Genomic DNA, 21,098 nt, shown 5'->3' with positions numbered 1-21,098 from the left:
GAAAGCCATACTGAGAAAAAGGGATGGAGAAGACTGGAAGGTGGTACATGTAAGTGACAATGTGATTCATCTTACAGAAGGTCCCCCAGGCATAACCACAGTGGGAGATGGCATGAATGTTTTGAGGTGAACATCTACAGATGATGTAGGGGAGCCCAAGCTTGAAGACTCAACAGCAAAAGTGACAGAGAATGGGAGAGTTAAGGGACAACCCCTTAGTTCCTGTTGCATTTGACACTGAGAAGGAGATGCCCTTCCTGAGAGGCATCACAGTCACAAAGCAGGCTTGGGGGGGGCAAGGGGCTGCATGGCCTCTAAAGCTTATTCAGCCCTACTCCCTCAAGACACTGAGATTGCTGCAGCTCAATAATAAATGCTGCAGTGAGACAAAAAAAGGATCAAATGTCCAGAGTTTGCGCTCCAGTTGACAGGAACTCCAATGTCCCCAGGGAGAGTCAAGCTGAAAGAAAAATCAACCAGAAATCTGGAATTTCTAAAACACTCCCGGGCTTTTACACACAGGAGCTCAGCTGTTCCCCCACATCTGCCTGCATCCCTCCAGGCTCTCTAAAGACCAGCTATGAGTCTCCTTAAAGGCCCACTCACCACTTTTTATTCTGAGACTAAAAACCATGAACTATGAAAGCAAGAGATTGTAGATCCTAATTCCCCCTCCAAGATGGACACCAGTTATCTAGCCTCCTCAAGCCTCTATTTCCCTCTGCATGATGATGGAAGACAAGTGTACTCACTCCCAGGGTCACCATTGGACTTGACTCAAAGCCACAAAGCTATTAGGATACATCAAGCATATATAGCAAGTATCTGTGAGTATTACGAACATGATCAATGGCCTAGATGACCCTGCTCCTGTCTCAGCTGCCACCTGCTTGCTGGCTAAGCTCCCAGCACTCACTTGGCTATTCTTGCTCCTCAATGTCATCCAGCTCCTTCTTTTACAGGCCCGCATGCACGCAAGCCTTCCAGTATCATATGGACCCATGCCTTGAACTTCTGTACTTGAAGGTCCATGATGACAAAAAGAGCCTTGGCTTTGACTCACTAATGTGTCCTCCTCCCCAGCATCCAGCACAATGTTCAGTTCATAACAGATGAACAAAAAGCATGTGTAGTAGAATGGAGGAACTGGAGTAAATTATTCTGCATTATGGGGACCAGATTCTCCTAGGTTAGGCCAAGCTCCCAGCAAAAAAGTATTCTTTGAGGAGTTCATCTCTTCCTAATTTGCTGTTTGGAAAACTCAAGAATGACCCTGTGATGGTTTGAATCAGAATGGCCACACAGACTCATGTGTTTGGCCATGTCTTGGTCATAGAGAGTGGCACTATTAGGAGGTATGGCCTTGTTGGAATAGGTGTGGCCTTGTTGGAGGAAGTGTGTCACTAGGGGCAGGCTTTGAGGTCTAAAATGTTCAAACCAGGCCCAGTGTATCAGTCTTTTCCTGTTGCCTGAAGAGCCAGATGTAGAACTCTCAGCTACCTCTCCAGCACCATGTCAGCCTGCACGCTGCCATGCTTCCTGTCATGATGATGATAATGGACTAAACCTCTGAAAGTGTAAGCCAGCCTCAATTAAAGGTTTTTCTTTATAAGAGTTGCATGGTCATGGTGTCTCTTCATAGCAACAGAACCCTAACTAAGACAGACCTCTTAGGGATCTTTCAACAAGAGAAAAGTTACTCAATCCAAAAGCAACATTTCAGGGCTAGGGAGGTGACTCAGTAATGGACTTGCCACACAAGCCTAAACCTCTGTGTGCATCCCAGCATCCACAGTGTGGGTCTGTGAGCCAGTCTGTGTGCATCCCAGCACCCACAGTGTGGGTCTGTGAGCCAGTGCTTGGGAGGTAGAGATATAGGATCTGAAACAAAGCTGATAAAGAAAACACAAATTTTGGAATATCAAAGTCACAAGCCTATGATACAGCCCAATGCTTAGAGAGAAAGCAACTTCCCAAATTTATTCAGGTCACTTTCCCTTTAAGTGACCCTAAGGAAGTCCTAGTCACTCAGCACAGGCCAATGTGGACTGAGAATCCATATGCTCACACCTGTAGTATCAGCACTCAGGAGGCTGAGGCAGGAGGATGACCATGAGTTCAAGGCCAGTCTGGATTACAAGGTAAAACCCTGTCTCAAAAAGGAGAAGGAGGAAATGAAGGAAGAAAGGAAAGGAGGGAGGCGAGAGGGAGGAGGGAGGGAGGGGAGCTCCTTCTTTGGATGCGTATGGTAGCAGACACCTGCAAACCCAGCTCTCAAGAAGCTAAAGAAACATGAGTTCAAGGCAAAATCTTGTCTCCCACCTGCAAAAATCAACAATAAAACTCAACTCTTTCCCTTAAAGTCACCATGGATTTGCAGTAGAGCCTCACATCCAAGGATCTTTGTGGCGGATGAACAACCTATCCCCTTCCTTCCTCTTCCCTCAGCATCACAGTGCCGAAGGTGTTGAAATCACTGTTTCGTCTGTGGTGCTGAGGAGGAAACCTAGAGCCCTGGCATGCTAGGAAAGAGCTCTTCCACCGAGTTAAATCCCACCCCTTACCCCACCCCTTTGGTTTATGAAACAGTCTCACTAAATTATCCAGGCTGGTCTTGAAATCACTCTGTAGCCCAAGCAGGCCTTGAATTTGAAATCCTCCTGCCTCAGTCTCCCAAGTAGCTAGGATTTCAGCCCTATGCCACCAGGCCAGGCTTGATATGAAATTGCCAATGCCTCTGTCAGATTCTCCTGAAAGGAGAAAGGTTCTCCAGAACTCAGCCACCATTGTGCAAGCAATACAAGGCAGGCAGATAGACCACATGCAGCCACTTGATCTGCGATCCCAGAGGCAATCACCCCAGGCCAGCCACTGACTAGGAAATGGAGAAAAGCGCAGCTCTTCATGGCTTCTCAGCTGATATCCAGATATCTAATAAGAGAGACAAGGCCCCTCTGCTGTGCCTACCTAAATTCCTGCCCACAGAACCAGTGGACACAATAAAACATTTGTTCCTTAAGCCACTAAATCTGAGGTGGTTTCTTGCATGTGTTGATTCCCGTGACATTTCTGCCAACTGAATGACTGAACATGATCTTTACAGAGTCCAACTTTCAGGAGGAAATATTTCACAATTTTACAGGAACAGGCTTTGCTGTGAACACTCTCTAATATAAACCTTGTTTTCTCTGCAACTCACTTTCTGAATGATTCATGCAGTCTCACTCCTTCAAAACGTACTCTGTATGCCAGCAGTCCTTGCTTCTCACTCTAGCCCCATCCTCTCTCATCCACCAGACTCTGAGGTCCAGCTGCCTCCTCAACACCTCCACTTAGATGACTAAGACTCCGTGAGTCTGAGAGCAGCTGCCCAGAGGCTATCTCAGAAAAGGAAAAACAAAACAAAGAGGACAATTGTGGCCTCCATAGAGTGAAATGCAAAATGCATACTTTCCTTTGCAGTTTCATAACTGATACATGGATTTAGACCAGGAGTAAAAGGTCTCCACTGGCTTGATGAACATTTCAGTGACTCTTTACCAGGTGCCTTGCTAAGCCCAGAGAGTCACAGGTAAAGCATCCAGAACCCTACCAGGACAAAAGCCCAGAGAAACACAGGTAAAGCATCCAGAACCCCCACTAGAACAAAAGCCCAGAGAAACACAGGTAAAGCATCCAGAACCTCACTAGGACAAGAACAAATGCCTGAGAGGCAGCTTCATGTAGCAGCTTCATGTAGCATCTAATAAGGCAGTGTCCCCCCAAAGGGTATGCAACCTGCTTCCTACTGTCTAAGACAGTGAACAGTGTTTTGATGGAAAGGCAACCCTATGAACCAGAGAGCTACCTGAAAATGGACCAGGTGCTACTCAAGAAAGCCTGTTTCACAAAGATAGCAGGACTCCAAGAGAAATGGTCATTCTGGAGAGGAAGGGGCAGCCAGCTGGTCTAAGCAGAGGGAATGGCATGTGCAGACAGGGAATGACACGTATCTTCTGGGTGATCATGACCCAAAAGCCCACTAACACGGCACATGGACAAAGAATGAAAAATAAGATGACAGTGGACAAAAGTGAGAGATCAATAGAATTCTAGAATCTGGAAAGTGCAGGGATGGTAACTGAGCTAAGGAAAAATAGAATGAATTGCCTGCACATCTCCTGTCAGAGGAGAAGTATGGTGTACAACCTCAAACAGCTCAAAGCTGGAGCTAAAAAGTGTAATAGATGGCAGGGTCAAAAATGGAGAAAATTCACTGAAAAGGCTATACAACTGGGTGTGGTAACACACCTGTAATCCCAGCACTTGGGAGATTAATGCAGGAGAATGGTGAGTTCAAGGCCAGCCTGGACTATGGGCTACACAGTGAAACCAAGTCAAGGTGTGAGGCGTGGGGGGGTGGTGATGAAAGGAGGGGGCAACTCCTGAGGCCTGGCATGATGGCCCATGCCTATAATCCAGCACTTAGAAACCTGAGGCAGGATTACAAGGCTGAGGCTAGCCTGGGCAATTTATCAAGACAGGGAAGGAAGGAGGGAAAGAAGGAGAAAGGAAGAGGGGGGAGGGAAAATGGGGAGGAGGAGGGAGACGAGACAGAAGGGAGGTGGAAGGAGGGTAGGTAAAGGCACTTTTAGGGCTGTGATGGAGAAGCAGTACTTAGAAGTGGTGTGGCATGAGACACCATCTCCGCCACTCTAGGCTAGCTTCTGGTCTTTCTTTTGAGGAGACTGTTTGCTTTTGCATCTGAAGGTTTCTCTTTTTACTTGAGAGCTCCATTTATCCAGAAGTTCTAGAAGTTTGTACAAGAGCAATTTTAGCATCTCCGCCACAGAAGAGACATGACAATCAAGGGAGTTGAGAAAACATGAGAGGCAAAACCAAGACTCACTGACGATCTGCATGGAAGCACAAGTATGAGGGAAGAAATGAATCAAGGACAGCTGCCAGATTTCTGGCTTGTATAGTGTGGTGGTTTGAATGAGAATGGCCTTCAGACTCAAATGTTTGAATACTTGGCCCCCAGTTGGTGAAACTTTTTGGGAAGGATTGGGAGGTGTAGCCTCGTTGGAAGAAGTACATCCAGAGGGGGCAGGCTTTGAGGTTTCAAAAGACTAGCACCATTTCCCATTGTATGTGTCTTTTTCTGTCTCTGTCTCTCTCTGTCTCTCTCTGTCTCTCTCTCTCTGCCTTGTGGTTACATCTCAAGATGTGAACTGTCAGCTACTTCTTTAGTGTCATGCCTGCTTGCCTGCCTCATGCTCCCTGCCATGATGGTCTTTAGCCCTCTGAAACCATAAGCCCCAAACTAAATGTTTTCTTTTGTAAGTTCCCTTGGTCATGGTGTTTAATCATAGCAATAGAGCAGCAATTAAGACAGTAGACCAAGATCTACCCTTTATTTCAATGTTGGACTAAGAGAGAGGCACAGACTTTCAGAGAGAAAGCTATAGAGTTAAGTTTTCAACAGGATGACCAGGAGGCAAGTACACACGGTACCCATGGGGAAATGCCAGGGAAACAGCAGAAGGCAGGTGCAAGGGGCCCACACACAGGGGTGGAGGCTGAAGATGCCCTCCTAGCAGTCATCATCAGAATCTTGGCCAAAGAAATGGCTAAGTGAGCTGAGGACAGCTTGCCTCCTGTGGGAATGCCCTGGGTTTGCTCCCAGCACTCTAACATACACATACATACATCTTCAAAGCAGTGGCTAAAATAGTCTACAAAGAGAACATAGAAAGAGAAGAGAAGAGAAGCCACACAGAGAGGCCTAAGGCACTTCAGTGTTTGAGTTCAGGGAGAGGATGACAAGGAGGAACACCAGGAAAGGTCTGTAAGACTCAAGGAAAGGGCGGGAGGGATGGATGGCTCAGCAGTTAAGAACACTGGCTGCTCTTCCAGAGAACCTGCGTTTAATTCCCAGCGCCTACACAGTAGCTCACAACCATCTGTAGCTCTAGTTTCAGGGAATCCAACATCCTTTTCTGGCCTATGTGAACTGCATGCACATGATGCAGACATACATGTAGGCAAAATACCCATATATATAAAATAAAAATAATTTCAAATTTTTTAATTAAAAAAAAACCTGGACACGTTAGAAAACTATCTTCTCACTTCTCTCCTTTAATCTCCCCTCTGCCCTCCGCACCCCCACCACGCCAAAAAAACAAAACAAAACAAACAAACCAACAACAACAGGGATTGAAAGGGCCCTAAGAGGGCCAACAAATGGCCCAGCAAGTAAGGGTGCTTGTTGTATAAGCCTGGTGACTGAGTTTAACCCTGAACTCACATAAAATGGAGAGAGAACCAACTCCACAAAGTTGACCTCTGACCTCTACACACATACAAGTACCTGCATCCCCCCAACATATACATCATGCACATACACAGTAATAATAAGTTTTTTTAAAGTTAAAATAAAAAACAGAGCCCAAGGAGAACTCCAGAAATGGGGACTCTTCTCTCTCAAATTTTGGAGGTTGGGCATATGGCTTACTGTCAAATACTTGCCCAAGGTTACATCCTTAGTACCAATTTAAGGCTAGTTTGTTCGACATAGCTAGTTAGAAGATACACAACAAAATCCTGTTTAAAAACAAAACAAACAAGCCGGGCGGTGGTGGCGCACGCCTTTAATCCCAGCACTCGGGAGGCAGAGCCAGGCGGATCTCTGTGAGTTCGAGGCCAGCCTGGGCTACCAAGTGAGTTCCAGGAAAAGGTGCAAAGCTACACAGAGAAACCCTGTCTCGAAAAAAACCAAAAAACAAAACAAACAAACACTGCCACAGAGACAGAGAATTGCTGCAAGTTTAAAGCCAGCCTGGTCTACATACTGAGTTCCAGGCCAGTCAGAGCTACACAGAGAACGCTCAGTTAAGGAACCAAATCAGAATAAAATGACAACGAAAAGTAAAAGCTGGGTAGGATCCAAGTCAGCAAGGCTCAGCAAGCATTGGCTCCAAGGGAGGAGGCGACCGTAATCCAGGGGACAGGTCTAAGAGCAGACACCGGTCTAAACAGAAGTGTCAGCGGCTAAGTGTGCAGTCTGGACTAAGGCCTTATGCCCGGCCTTATCCAAACACAAGGGAGCTAAAGGTTAACGTTGTAATTACCAGCATTGGGTGGTGAGATACAAGTATTTCACTTCCTCGTCTCCAGTTCACTAATTGCAAGCTTGCCAGCATTAGTGTCTACATGAGACTGAAGTCTAGAACAAGAAAAACAAAAAAAACTGTATAAAATGTTCTAAGAAGGAGGGCTGGGGGCACAGCTCAGCCTAACACGTATAAGACTTTAAGTTTCATGAACAAAAAATTAAATACATCCAAGGAGTGCTGTGGATACAGGTTGGTGTTGGCACTTGCTTTGTGTGTTGTAGACTTAGCACCAAAAAGTAAGTATATATATGCTCAGATATCCAAAATATACTGAGAACACTTTTCAAACTCTCAACCATTCAAAAAACAAAAAACACACACATCTCTATTTAAAGTTGGGTGTGAGATGGGCCTGGTAGAGCAAGCCTGTGAGCCCAGCTACTGGGGAAACTGAGGCAAGTACTTCTCAAGGTCATGTCCTGCCTGAGCTACAATGATACTTGCTAGCCTGGCCAACTCAGTGAGACCCTGGTCTCAAAAAGAATTTTGAAAAAGGAGTAGGGGTGCATCTCAGTGGTAGAGAGCACTTACCAGTATGTGAGACCCTAAATTCTTGTTTGTTTATTTGTTTGCTTGTTTTTTGAGACGGGTTTTTCCGTGTAGCCCTGGCTGTCCTGGAACTCACTGTGTAGACCAGGCTGGCCTCAAACTCACAAAAATCCGCCTGCCTCCACCTCCTGAGTGCTGGGATTAAAGGCATGCGCCACCACACCCAGCTGTGGAACCCTAAATTCAGTCCCCCTTGTACATCAAAAAGAAGCTGAACAACTTGGAGGAAATCTGAACAGATAGCACATCAAAGAGAACACACAGATGGCCAAACATATGAAAAGAAGCACATCAGATGCCACTAGATTGCAAATCAAAACAGTTAACAAGCAGCTTTGCCCATAACAGCCCAAACTAGGAAGCAAGCAAGATGCTGTTCAGATAAACAAATTCATATCCTAAGGGAAGGGCCATACAAGACAGTGTTACTTAGTAATGAAGAGAAATGGGCACCAAGCCACCAAAGACAAGGAAGAACCCGAATCCACACTGCTAAGTGAAAGAAGACAAACTGGAGAAGCCAGTGTACCACTTCCATCTAAAAGGTTTACTGTTTGCATTATGACAGTCGGATGAATATTCTGGAAGACTGAACTATGGAGATAGAAAAAAGGATGAACAATTGGCAGGGGCTGCTGGAGGGGTGGATAGGTGGAGTATTTGACTTGGAGACAGTGTCTACTTTAAGAGGTGGATACACAGCACATGTTTGTGATAATCCACTAAGTGGCCAGGCACAGAGGTGCACACCTGTAATGCCAGGGCTCAGGAATCTGAGCTGGATAGATCCTAAGTTTATGTTCACAATTGAGACTATGTCTCCAACACTAACAAATAGCACAGAACAGGGAACAGAGTAACCTGTGATGGAAACTGTGCTCCTTGTTATTAACAACATATAGCTGTTATTATCAATTGCAACAAATGTATCGCACTAATGCAAGATATTAACAATGAAGAAATTGAAGAGGGAAAGTAGGAGGTATTTTCTACTTCATGAGTCTGTCAACCTACCTGTAATCCCAGCACTCAAGAAGCAGGGACAGGAGGACATTGAGTAACAGGCCCACTAAAGCTTAACAGCAAGACACTGCCTCAAACAAATTCATGTGTGCGTGTGTGTGTGTGTGTGTGTGTGTGTGTGTGTGTGTGTGTGTGTGTGTGTTTGAAATGTATTAATTTAATTTTATGGAAAGCTTTAAAAAAAATAAAAACAAGTCTAGAGCTCAGGATGTAGCTGTTAGTAGAGTGTTTACCTAGCACACAAGAGGCCCTGAATTCGGTCTCTGGCACCACATAAACCAGATGTGGTGGCATATGCTGTAATCCTAGCACTTGAGAAGTAGAGGCAGGCAGATCTATGAGTTCAAGGCCAGCCTGGTCTACAGAGCAAATTCCAGCTCAGCAAGGGCCACACAATGAGATCTTGTCTCACAAAAAATAAACAAAAAAACAGAAACAAAAATCAAGGTCATCCTCAGCTATACAATGAGTCCAGCCTGGGATAAAGACCCTATCTCTAACAACAACAACAACCCAGTGTATCAGTCTAAGCCCAGAAATGTTAACTACACAAGTTTTTCTATTACATCTTATTAAAGTTAATTAACACACTGGGAAAATAGGTGAGAGCAACTGGCCTCATCTATCAGCTCCACACAGAGGGTGAAAACAATGTGAAATCAGGTCCAGCACGATGGCTCAGCAGGAAAGGTGCTGCTGCTAACCTGAACACTTAAATTCCATCCCTGGGACCCTCATGAGAAGAGGCAAGAACTGACTCCTGAAAGTTGTCCCCTGACCTCCACATGGGGATACATACACTCTAAATAAATTACTTTAATTTAAAAAAAAAAAAGGTTTTTGTTTGTTTTTAGGAAAGGAATGGCAAAAACTAGAAAGAAACACTATTCAGGTTTCTGGGAGAGCTTGTAACCTAAATTCTAAAACTCACACCCACAGAGAATGTGGCCTGAAGCAAGAATTCACCTGGGATCTCCCAGTCAATCACTCCGCCGGGAGGGAACCCTGAGGGGCCAAGATAACATCAGCATGCTCCAGTGAAAGTCCTTCCCGTTTTAAAGAGAGGACAGCAAAGTGAACACACAGATAAAGGAGGAGACTACAAGCAGATAAGATTAACCAGTATCTGGTGGAACTTGTACAATCACAAGAAGGCAACAATGAGAAGTTAACTTGACTATGTATCTGACTTAAGTCAGTATTTCTTACAAAAGTGAACTGCAATTCTACGCCAGAATTATCTTTAAAAATTATAGCCGGGTATAGTGGTGCACCGCCTTTAATCCCAGCACTCAGGAGGCAGAAGCAGATGTATCTCTGAGTTTGAGGCCAGCCTGGTCTACAGAGTGAGTTTTAGGACAGCCAGGGCTACACAAAGAAACCCTGTCTCGAAATAACACAACAAAAAAGGAAAAAAATCAGCCAAGAGCTCAGAAGCTATGAGAAAATGTTCCTGAACACCTGTCAGCAAACCCCAGACTAAACCCTGATCTGGTGAGGTATGGTTCTATCAGTCAAGATTCATTCTCAGGGAAGTAAACACCAGGAAAAATCAAGAAGATAAAAAGAAATCTCCAAAGCATTTTATCTTCAAAACAGTAATTTCTGTTTGAAATCAGGACCTGACATCACTAATTTGAAGAATTTATGGCCCTTGTAAAAGTGTTTCTCAAACTAAGGACCAGTCTGTACAGTAATGCCTGACAGAGGGGTTGAAATGGCCCTAGATCAACTTAATCAGAGTCATAGAATCAATATCTTTCCCCCACCCCACATTCTCAAATAGCACGAGAATTCTTTTAACAGTTCTCAAATACATTGCTCTTAGGACTCTCTATGACCTCAAAATTTGAGGACAATGTTTTGTTTACAGAGACCAAATTTATTAGACATGTAAGAACATACTTGTAATCCCAGCACTAAGAAAGCGGAGGCAGGAGGATTAACACAAATTTGAAGCCAGCCTAAGATATGTGAGTTCAAGGGTACCTGGGGATACAAGACCTTGACTCAACACACTAAAAAGGAAAAAAAAAAAACCAAACTACTAGATATTATCTATCAACAGAAATTAAATGTATATGCCAAAGACATCTGTAATCCCAGCACTCTGGAAGCTCCCTAAATTCAAGGCCAGCCTAGATTACATAGAAAAACATTGTTTCAAACAAAACAAAACAAAATTCATTTGAACAATTAACTCAATGCACATTTGCACATTAACAGGAGTAACAGTGATGTCTTATGAAACGTAACCACATTTTCCGAAGGGGCAGAATTTAGTGGAAAAAGTGGCACCACTGAAAGTTTCTCAAATCTAGGGCTGGCGAGAGGGCTCAGCAGGGAAAGGTGCTTGCTGCACATGTCTGGTAACCCAAGTTCCATCCCCAGAACCTGCATAAAAGTGGAAGGAGAGAACAGCCTGCACAAAATTGCTCTCTGATCTCGACACACATGCCTACATAGGCACATCACACACACACACACACACACACACACACACACACACACACACACACACACACACACACAAAATCATAATAATAAATAATGCATTTATTTAAAAAGAAAGTTTTTTGTTTTTTGTTTTTTTTTTTTTTTTTTTTTTTTGGTTTTTCGAGACAGGGTTTCTCTGTGTAGCTTTGCGCCTTTCCTGGAACTCGCTTTGTAGACCAGGCTGGCCTCGAACTCACAGAGATCCGCCTGGCTCTGCCTCCCGAGTGCTGGGATTAAAGGCGTGCGCCACCACCGCCCAGCGCAATACCTAATTTTTCTGCCTCTACCTCTCAAGTGTTGGGATTACAGGCTTGAGGTAGCACATCCAGCCTTAACACTTTAATATTGAACCAGAAATTAGATTTCTAAAACTTTCTTTTTAGCCGGGCGGTGGTGGCGGCGGCGGTGGTGGTGGCGGCGGCGGCGGCGGCGGCGGCGGCGGCGGCGGCGGCGGCGGCGGCGGCGGCGGCGGCGGCGGCGGCGGCGGCGGCGGCGGCGGCGCACGCCTTTAATCCCAGCACTCGGGAGGCAGAGCCAGGAGGATCTTTGCGAGTTTGAGGCCAGCCTGGTCTACAGAGCGAGATCCAGGAAAGGCGCAAAGCTACACAGAGAAACCCTGTCTCAAAAAATCAAAAAAAAAAAAAAAAAAAAAAAAAAAATTAGGTATTGCTAACCTGGGCTAGTACACAGCAAGCAAGTATGAATCCAGCCTAAGATACCTGAGATCCAAGAAGGGAAGGAGCTACTGGAGTCTCATAACTGCTTGCACATATGTTGTTTTGGTGGAAGTACTCCAGTGAAAGCTGGCTTCACTGAGATATGGCAAATAGCAAAGAGAAGATTTTTTATACAATCTTTCAAGGTAATTTGGAGCCTTTAATGCTACTCAAAAAATTGGCAGGTGAAAGTTCCTAAAAGGTCAGGCAGGTGTGGACTCGGGTCATTTGCAGCTACATCAATATCCACTCCATCTTGTATTTTCCATAGAATGTCCTCCTGTGTTTTTGTAATATACACTAGTCACTTAAAAACATTGGTTTTAAGATTTACAAACCTTCCAAATGCTGGTACATTTTATTCTCCATCATACAAAAAAATTACATTTGTTAACACTGAAGAGTTACATTCATTAATATCAGGAAGCTATCAAATAGAGGTGTGAGTTTTCTCAATTTTAATTTTTACTCCTAAGCTCAATTTTTTTCTTTTTTAAAGTTCAAATTTTTTTTTTTTTTTTTTTTTTGGTTTTTCGAGACAGGGTTTCTCTGTGTAGCTTTGCGCCTTTCCTGGAACTCGCTTTGTAGACCAGGCTGGCCTCGAACTCACAGAGATCCGCCTGGCTCTGCCTCCCGAGTGCTGGGATTAAAGGCGTGCGCCACCACCGCCCGGCTAAAGTTCAAATTTTACAAATTGCAAAAACATTGCCAGTTTTTTTCCCTTAGACAAATAACTTCTCTCATTTTTGAGACAGTGTCTACCACACCCCAGCTGTCATCCTTTGAGGACTTTGCCCAGCTTAGGCATGTACTGGACCAGGCTGCACCCCAAAGCCCTACAGAACACTTCTGCAGAAAAAACAATCACTTTTTAATGAACAAGCTTTACTTTGACAGCAGCTCTTTAAAAAGAATATAGAGGGATTGACATTTATTCATTTACTCACAGTTGGCATTTTAAGATAGGCTCTCATTCTGTAGCCCTGGCTAGCTGGCACTTGTTCTGCAGCCCAGATGCTCAAACTCACCAAGATCCTCCTGTTTCTGCCCACCAAGTACAAGGATTACAGGTGTGGCCCACCACAGTTAGCTTTTAGAACAGCTTTAGCTCACAGCATTCCCAATCCCTCCCGGCCTGGCACACGTGCAGTGTCCCCTCTATAGACACTCTGAACCACAGTTCATGTGAGAAAGGAATCTATCTCTTGATGGCTCCATGACCCTGAGAATCTTCAATACAGTCATTAGGGCTTGAACGCCTCCCACACTGAGAATACTCCCCATCAGTATCCTATACAGAGCCTGCCCTGATGAATGAAGTCACACTGGATTTTTTTCCCATGTAATTAGGAATACACATTAAAGAGGCTAAGGTAGGGTAATGCTGAGAGTTCTTTAGGCTAGAGTGAAACCTATTAAAACAAAATATACATACACAATATATATTTATATAGATGTATGCTACAGAATGCTTTAATTATCTCACCCCTTTTTATGCATGAGTTCATTTTGATTAATGTGAAAGAATTTGTTTTTCCAAACACCTTGACAAAAAGAAGACCACAACAAAACTGATTTGCCAAGGAAAGTCAGCCTTACATTAAATATTTATTGTGTCTAAACCACAAGCAGGAAAGAAAATTCAAAGGCTAACTATTTTAATGATAACTCACATTGTTTGGTTTACAGGAAAGGTAATTACACAGCTTGCATTTGGGTTTTGAGGTTTTGGGGATTTCATGCAGGTGTGAGGGGAAGAAAAAGGAAAAGTCTAATGCATTTAGATTTGGGGGGCGGGGGGAGAGCTTGCTAAAAGCAACAAAATTAGCAGTAGATAAGATGTGGGAAAACACACATTTTGGGAAGCGTTCACCTAAGCTGGTGCTGAGTCCAGACTCTCATACCGAGAACAGGAGGTTGGGACACCACAAACTAATCAAATCAATCAGCCCTCGGGAAAGCAGGTGACACACGACGGGGGCAGGGTTTTGCTTCCCTAATCCCAATCAGTTTTCAGAAATGGCGTCTACAAAAACTACCCAAACATCCCCCTAATAATTTGCACCCCTCCTCCACAATAGGGAAGCCATTATTTATGAGAAGTTTTACTTTCTCTTTCAAGCCTGGCTGGCTTCTTCCTGCCCCAGATGGGGCCGATGGGTTGGATGGGCTGCGGGTTCTTTCCTGTCTTCTCCAAACCCAAAATTAAGGAGGTGAATGAATTTGGTTCATCCACACAGGAGCCAAGTCTTCCTTATCTATAACACCATTCTGAACACTACTTAGCACTCAAAGAAAAGTTACAATAATAGAAAAATAAAGCTTTACATGTCCGGCGAAGGACATCTGTGAACATCTGCACATCCATACACACACCCTCACACACGGTTGTCCACACATGTACAGATGTTAAGGGAGAAGTTCCAGCTGCAGGGCACACAGCAAATCAACTTCATGAGGGTCATTCATGACGGTATTTACCTGGATGCCTCCTCCCATTTCCCTCCCTCCAAACCAAGTTCTGCACTAACTGATGTGGTGGCTCCTGCCTGTAGTCCCAGCTACTCAGGAGGCTGAAGCAGGATCTTCATAGCTTTCTAAAACATAAATATCAAAGAAAATGTAAAAGCTGACCCATTTTCCTTACCTAATTCAAACCAAGACCCCTCCTGTTAGCTTTTTCCTAAAACAAATTCAACCCTAATCATTCCTCTACCCTTCAACTATTCAATAGGGAGGCAGAGGCGGGCGGACCTCTGTGAGTTTGATGCCAGCTTGGTCTACAGAGCGAGTTCCAGGCCTGCCACCACCAGAGCTACATACTGAAACCCTGTCTCCAAATAAGTCAATTAAAACAAAATAAATTAAAATTTTCAAATTTTGTATGGTACTGGAGACTGACTCCAAAGCTCTGTGCATGGCAAGCATGTACTCTACCACTGAGCTATATCTCTGGCCCTTTTTTCAAACATCTGAGACAGAATGGCAGCACATTCCAGGCCGGTCTCAAACACTCAGTCTTCTTGCCTCAGCCTTCAGCATTGCTGGGGTCACAGGAGTGTGTACGTGTGTGCACTCACACATCATGTTGCAGATAGGGACTTCAGGGGACTGCTTGTGGCTCAGTTCTCAACTTCCACCACATAGGTTCTAGGAATCAAACTCAGGTGGTCAGGCTTGGTGGCGCCTTTACCCACTGAGCCATGCCACCAGCAACGCTTACCCACCACCATCCATTTCTCAAGACAGTGTCTCTCTCATACAGCCCAGGCTGGCCTCACACTCCCACTGCAGTCCAAGATGACCTTCAACTCTGATCTTGTCTCCACTTCCCAAGTGCTGGGATTTTATAGGACAGTGCCACTATGTCAGGTTTACACAGTCCTGGGATGGAAGCCATGACTTTGTGCATGAGAGAAGCATTCTACCAGCTCAGCCATGTTCCCAGCCTGTGGCTGTACTTCTGATGGCATGAGAAACTTCAAGGGACTATTACTGAGTGGTGATCAACTTTTAATGTGTTGACTATTACTTAAAATAAATGGAGTGTAATCACAGATCTTTGAAGATGCAAAGAGGCTTACCATCAGGACCTCTGTGTAACAGGAATTTACAGTTTGCCATGTCTACATCTTTATGTGAAAACCTCCGTCTCCTCTACCACAGTGTAAATCCCCCGGCCCTATTCATTTAGTTTTTTCTCAGTAGGTCAAAATCTCCCAATTACTCTTTCTTTCCTTTGGGTCACTAATGGTACCATGAATCATAACTTGCCCAACTTTGTAGCTAGAGAGAGACTGCAGATTTTAATAATAATAATTAATAGTATTTGAATATTAGGTATGTTCTAGGCACTATGCAAAACACCTTATAACAAAGTATCTCTTTTAGTCTTCACAACTACTCTGTGAGTGGGCCTAGTGGGCAGTTTGTAGACAAAGAAATTGAAACTAGAGAAGTTAAAGCAACCAGCCTAAGGACAAAGTGGGAGCCTGGCCTCACAGCAATTCTTTAAAATGCCACCCCAACTATACCTCGAAACCCTCAAGCACATTACCCAAGCGCTTGACATTGCGATGGTTACCTTAGGAGAGCTCAAAATGTGAGTTTCTTGACTGATGCAATTAAAAGGTCAAAGGTCAGGCAAATTGTTCAGCGGTTAATAAAGTCATTCATTACCATAGACAGAGCTAGCAGGAAGGAAAACCAAAGTCTGAACATCATTTTCTCCTGGGGGTAGACTTGCCTTCCATATTATTCTGTTGAGCTGTTAAAATGATTTTTAATAAATAGATCCAAGATAAACAGGTAAACTAAGAAAGTGTCCAGAGAAACACACATTACACTATTAAACAGGAAAACGAGTTTAGTTTTTTACAACAGCATATATTACTTTTATGAAAAGAATACAACTTATTTGAAGGACAGTTCAAGGCAATTACAAACAGAAGCAAAGGAATAAGGGATGCAGCTCTGTGGCCTCTTCCTCTGTTTCCTTCTCCTAAATTAAGAGTTTCCACTTATAGCCCCTGAACACACGGTGCTGCTGTCTTAAGCTCTCCACAGCCATGCTCCTTCCACCTTGAATACAACTGTTTACTGCTCCCGCAGTAACTGTTTACTCATCCCACAGGCGCTCAGGTGTTCCCAGTAACAAGCCTTCCTGTACCCTCTCACCCCTGAAGAGAATGAACCTCTCTTTTCTTAGACCTTTTTACTAAGACCTTAGATACTCAGACGCTTGCTGTGGACCAGCATGCTGTAAACATCTTAATGAATTTGCTTCATTTTGAGACAGTCTCCCTGGATAGCTCAAGCTGACCCTGGACTCAAGATGCTCCTGCCTCAGCCTCCTACCTGCTGGGATTATAGGCAGCTCCTGCCTCAGCCTCCTAACTGCTGGGATTATAGACAGCTCCTGCCTCAGCCTCCTAACTGCTGGGATTATAGACAGCTCCTGCCTCAGCCTCCTACCTGCTGGGATTATAGGCAGCTCCTGCCTCAGCCTCCTAACTGCTGGGATTATAGGCATGTGCCACTAGCTCATCTTTCATCTTTTTTTTTAAACAGATAAGAACACTGAGGCTCAGATTCTGACCGGGAAGCAGCCAATCCAGGATCCAAACCTAGATTTCTTTGCCTCTGTAGCTTAGTCTTGAACTCCAGTCCTTAGTCTACACTAAGCACATGCTCTGACCCTGATCTCCACGGGGGCAAAAAAAACCTATTACCCACCACTTCAGTTGCATAAAAACTGGGGTGAGATTTTGAACATTCATGCTCCTTGGATCTTGCCCAGCTTTGGCTTTTTGCTACTGTTGTTTTGATCTGGTTTGGTTCATCGACACTGGGTTCTCTACATAGCCCTGGCTGTCCTGGAACTCAGTATGTAGACCCAGCTAGCCTCAAACTTGCTGCATTCCTTCTGCCTCTGTGGAAGTGTTTTTCTTGAAACAGGGTTTCTTGAAAAGAATTTGCCACCAAATACACCTATCTGGTCATCCCAACTATCTGCACCACAGCAAGCCAAGGCTCCCAAGCAGGACATTCTTTTTACCACCAAAGACAGCAAGGCAACATCATCCTATGGTATCTTATGGAATCCTTCAAGATTTGGGGTTGTTCCTCAAGTACTCTTTAGATGAGTTTTTTTAAAAGACCCTAAAGTTTGGCTAGAACTTTAAAATACAAATGACATAAAAATGTGTTCTGTGGTTAGAGCACTTACTTAGCAAGATGGGTTCCATCCCGACAGAAAGGGAGAGAAGGCAAGGGAGGGGGAGGGAAAGGCAGGAAGGGAGACACCGGTGTGATGTCTTACTCTCTTTAATGACACTGACTGGCTGTGTTAGATGATAAAGCATTCATCAAGTTGCCCCAATAGACTGCAGATTCTGCAAACAAGACATATCCCACCTACTTTCCTTGGTAGTTTCCACAAAGAGAGTACATATGCACTGAGTTGTACGCCATCTCTCAGAAAACAGCAGTAAAAGGCTGCTGGGTTGGGCATCTAGAATGGTGTTCACCACCTCTGCCCTTCTCACATTTGAACGCCAAGATATACAGAAGCCACAAAAAAAAAAAAAAAAAAAGAAAAAAAGAAAAAAAAAAGACATACAGAAGTCAAAAGAAAAGGAACTTTCTGCAGACAGAAATGGCTACTGACCACAAGGCTCTCTGGCTTAAATGACACTGAGGTCACAGCTACCCTTTACCTAAAATTTGCCTAAACATCTCCATTAATAAATAGCTGAAGTTTGATAGTAAATTATCCTAACAAGAAAAAAAAATTACTTCCCAAGTAAGACACAGAACAGGGCCAAGTGGTGGTGGCGCACACCTTTACTCCCAGCACTCTGAAGGCAGAGGCAGGCAGATCTCTGAGTTTAAGGCCAGTCTGGTCTACAGAGCGAGTTCCAGGACAGCCAAGGCTGCACAGAGAAAGCCTGTCTCGAGAAAAAAAAAAAAAAAAAAGACACAGACCAGTAAGCTTGCTGGCAGTCACTAAGCATGTCCACTATGACACACTATGCCTTAGGCAAGTGTCTTGTCCTTTTAGCCTCCATTTCCTTATCTACAAAATGAGGTTAACATTCTGTGAACAACCTACCTCACAGGCCCTTTGAAGGTCCTCACAGCTGTGGATTATTTCTAAGTGGTTATTCGTCCCCAATGAACTACAGGTAAAATAAAAGATTCATGAATCTGCTAATGGTTCTTTGTGGTAAGTGTGCTAACAGACGAAGAACAAGCCACTCCAGCTTTTTCATCATTATTATTCCAGATTTTCTTTCCAATGGCTCTTCCAAAAGCCCTGGGTTCGATTCCCAGAACCCATATGTTGTCATCTATCTGTACTTCTAGTTCCAGAGGAGTCGATGAACTCTTCTGGCCACCTTGGGCACTGGACACACATGGAACACAGACATACATACAGGCAAAACACCCATACACATAAAATAAAAATAAAGAAAATCTAAAATAAAAAATTCTGCTAGTGTTCTGGTCTGGCACATACAATAATGAAACAAACATGTTGCCTCAAAGAATATAGACATTATTTAATATAAAAAGAAAAAATGGCTGGCTCAAGACCTACAGTCTAGTTCCACATAGGTGGAGATGATTTATTATTTTGATAAACTCAAATCAGTGCTTTACCTGCCAGCCCAACATTGACAATGCATACACGGAATAAATAAGCCCTTCAACATAGAAAAGAGCAGGTATAGACTAGAGACATTTTGAATAAGAAAAAAAATGACTAACCACTGACTGTATGAGCACACATAGCAATTGATACAACAGAGTGATGTGAACTAGGTATGAGAAAAAGTGACTTAGTGACTGTCTGAACTTGCTAACTTACTAACTCACAGCCACACACCCCACCAGGTAAAGTTTACACAGAGCTCAGTCAAGGCCAACCAGTCTTTGTTTCCCTATCTTCTGCATTTACCCAAGAGCTTGGCTCTGAGACAGAAAACTCCCACTCTTGATTGGCTCATTCTGTCCTGTGCAATTAAGCAACACCACAATCCAGTAAACGCAATGGCTCAATTATTTATTGTCTAGTCGAGTTTACCAGGTGTTTATGAGAGAACAATGTCAAAGAGGAAAGGGGTTTGTTGCTCTTTAGAGCTGGTTTGACCAGGGATTTATTTTGAATTAAAAAAAAAAAAAAAGATGTTTTTAACCAAAGTGAGGGGAAGCATAGTTTAACATAGAAAGTGGTGGGTGAGAATTTAGAAAGAACACGTTTGTCAATTTCCTATAGGAAATATGATTCTTATGAAAAAATCGTACCCACAACTAGCCAGCCCAAGAGGCTGTGGGGGGGACACTAGTTCCCACCTCCTAAAGGGTACAGCTGGCAACTGAAGGAGCAGAAGCAGGGCAAGGCGAAGAAAGTGTCTCAGCACCGAGCCGCCAGGCCCAGCACGGGGGCGGGAAGGAGGCCCTTTCCAACTCCCCCCACCCCAGTGATCACCGCCGGGCCGGCGTGACAGCGGCTCTGGTGGCCCGAACGTCCCTAGCCTCCGGGAGCAGGCATTGGAGGGCCGTAGTTCACTTCTGCCACCCTCAGCCTAGAGTGCCCTCTCCCCACGGTTCTACCCCCGGAACTCCTCACTCTCCCTCCGCATCTCCCCCTCGAAACTTCCAGCGCCCCTGCCCTTCCCAGGCCGGCTCCTGTCATCTGCGGAGCAGTCCCTGCCGGGCGACCCTCCGTGTCTCCTCCTACCCTTCCGCCTCACTTAAGTGTCCATTCACAGCTCTAAGCACCCCTAAAGCCGCAACCGCGCGACGCCCCGCGGTGTCCCCAGCTGGCATGCCGTCGGGGAGGTGGCCCCACCCTGCACCCCCTTCACCTGTCTCCCGGGCTGAGGCCCGACTGGCCGGGCTGCGCTGGGTCCAGGTGCGAGCAGCTGGGCTCCCGAGGGCCGCCTGGCCTCTCCTAGCCGACGCGGTCAGGCGACACCGAGCCGGGCACCGGTTGTGCCTCAGCGATCCGGTTAGGGCTCGTTCCCTCCGTCGCGACGTCGGAACCCCAGGCTCCCCCTCCTAGTCTACACTGCAGCTCCGGAAACCGCTGAATTACAGCCCCTCCAGCCAATCCCCATCCAGCTCCCAACTGGCCAAGACACGCCTCCGTGCATAATTAAAGAACGGCCAGCTGGCTAGGCCACCCTGAGGCCTCGGGGCGAGAGCGCTACACCCGAAGCCCCGCCCACCGACCAATGAGAAGCGCCCCTAGGAGAGAAGGCGGAGTCGAGAGGCGTCTAGGCACGCCCCCTGTGCGGCTGTTCCGAGAGTTTCGTGCTCCTCCCTCCGCGATCAAGGGAAGAGCGGAGGCCCAGCTCACAAAAAGTCCGGGGGGAGGGAGGAGACATTAGTGGAATGTCCTGCTGAAAACTCAGCTGAGTTCCTGGCAGTGCGTGACGTCAAGACACTTTAAATGCCCTGATACGGCTGGCTTCTGCCCGCTCTCCCTTTTCCCGGCCCTTGGCACCACGTGGGGGCGAGACTGTGAGCCTCCTACCACGTGGGAATCAGGCAGTTAGGCGGTCTCCGGGTATCACCCCACATATGCATTTGGGTTTCTGGGGACATCAAAAAGAACATGGGCGACTCTTGACTGCTCTGAACTTCA

At 45.2% G+C, this 21,098-nt stretch overlaps 1 protein-coding gene across 4 annotated transcripts in view; it reads right to left on the bottom strand.

The window, feature by feature from the left end:
- The window catches only part of Stat3 (signal transducer and activator of transcription 3), a 54,986-nt gene extending 34,333 nt beyond the window's left edge, over positions 1 to 20,653 (bottom strand). For 2 of the 4 annotated variants that reach the window (XM_052757160.1, XM_052757162.1), the window contains exon 1: positions 20,317 to 20,653. The gene's annotated coding sequence lies outside the window, so the exon portion shown is untranslated. The remainder of the gene's footprint in view (positions 1 to 20,316) is intronic. The other 2 variants (XM_052757159.1, XM_052757161.1) reach the window with 1 other exon arrangement.
- Between the last annotated feature and the right edge of the window lie 445 nt (positions 20,654 to 21,098).

This window comes from Peromyscus californicus, unplaced genomic scaffold, assembly GCF_007827085.1.
Source record: "Peromyscus californicus insignis strain IS unplaced genomic scaffold, ASM782708v3 Scaffold_3__1_contigs__length_106647218, whole genome shotgun sequence".
NCBI lineage: Eukaryota > Metazoa > Chordata > Mammalia > Rodentia > Cricetidae > Peromyscus > Peromyscus californicus.
This window is presented reverse-complemented; position numbering and strand designations above follow the sequence as displayed.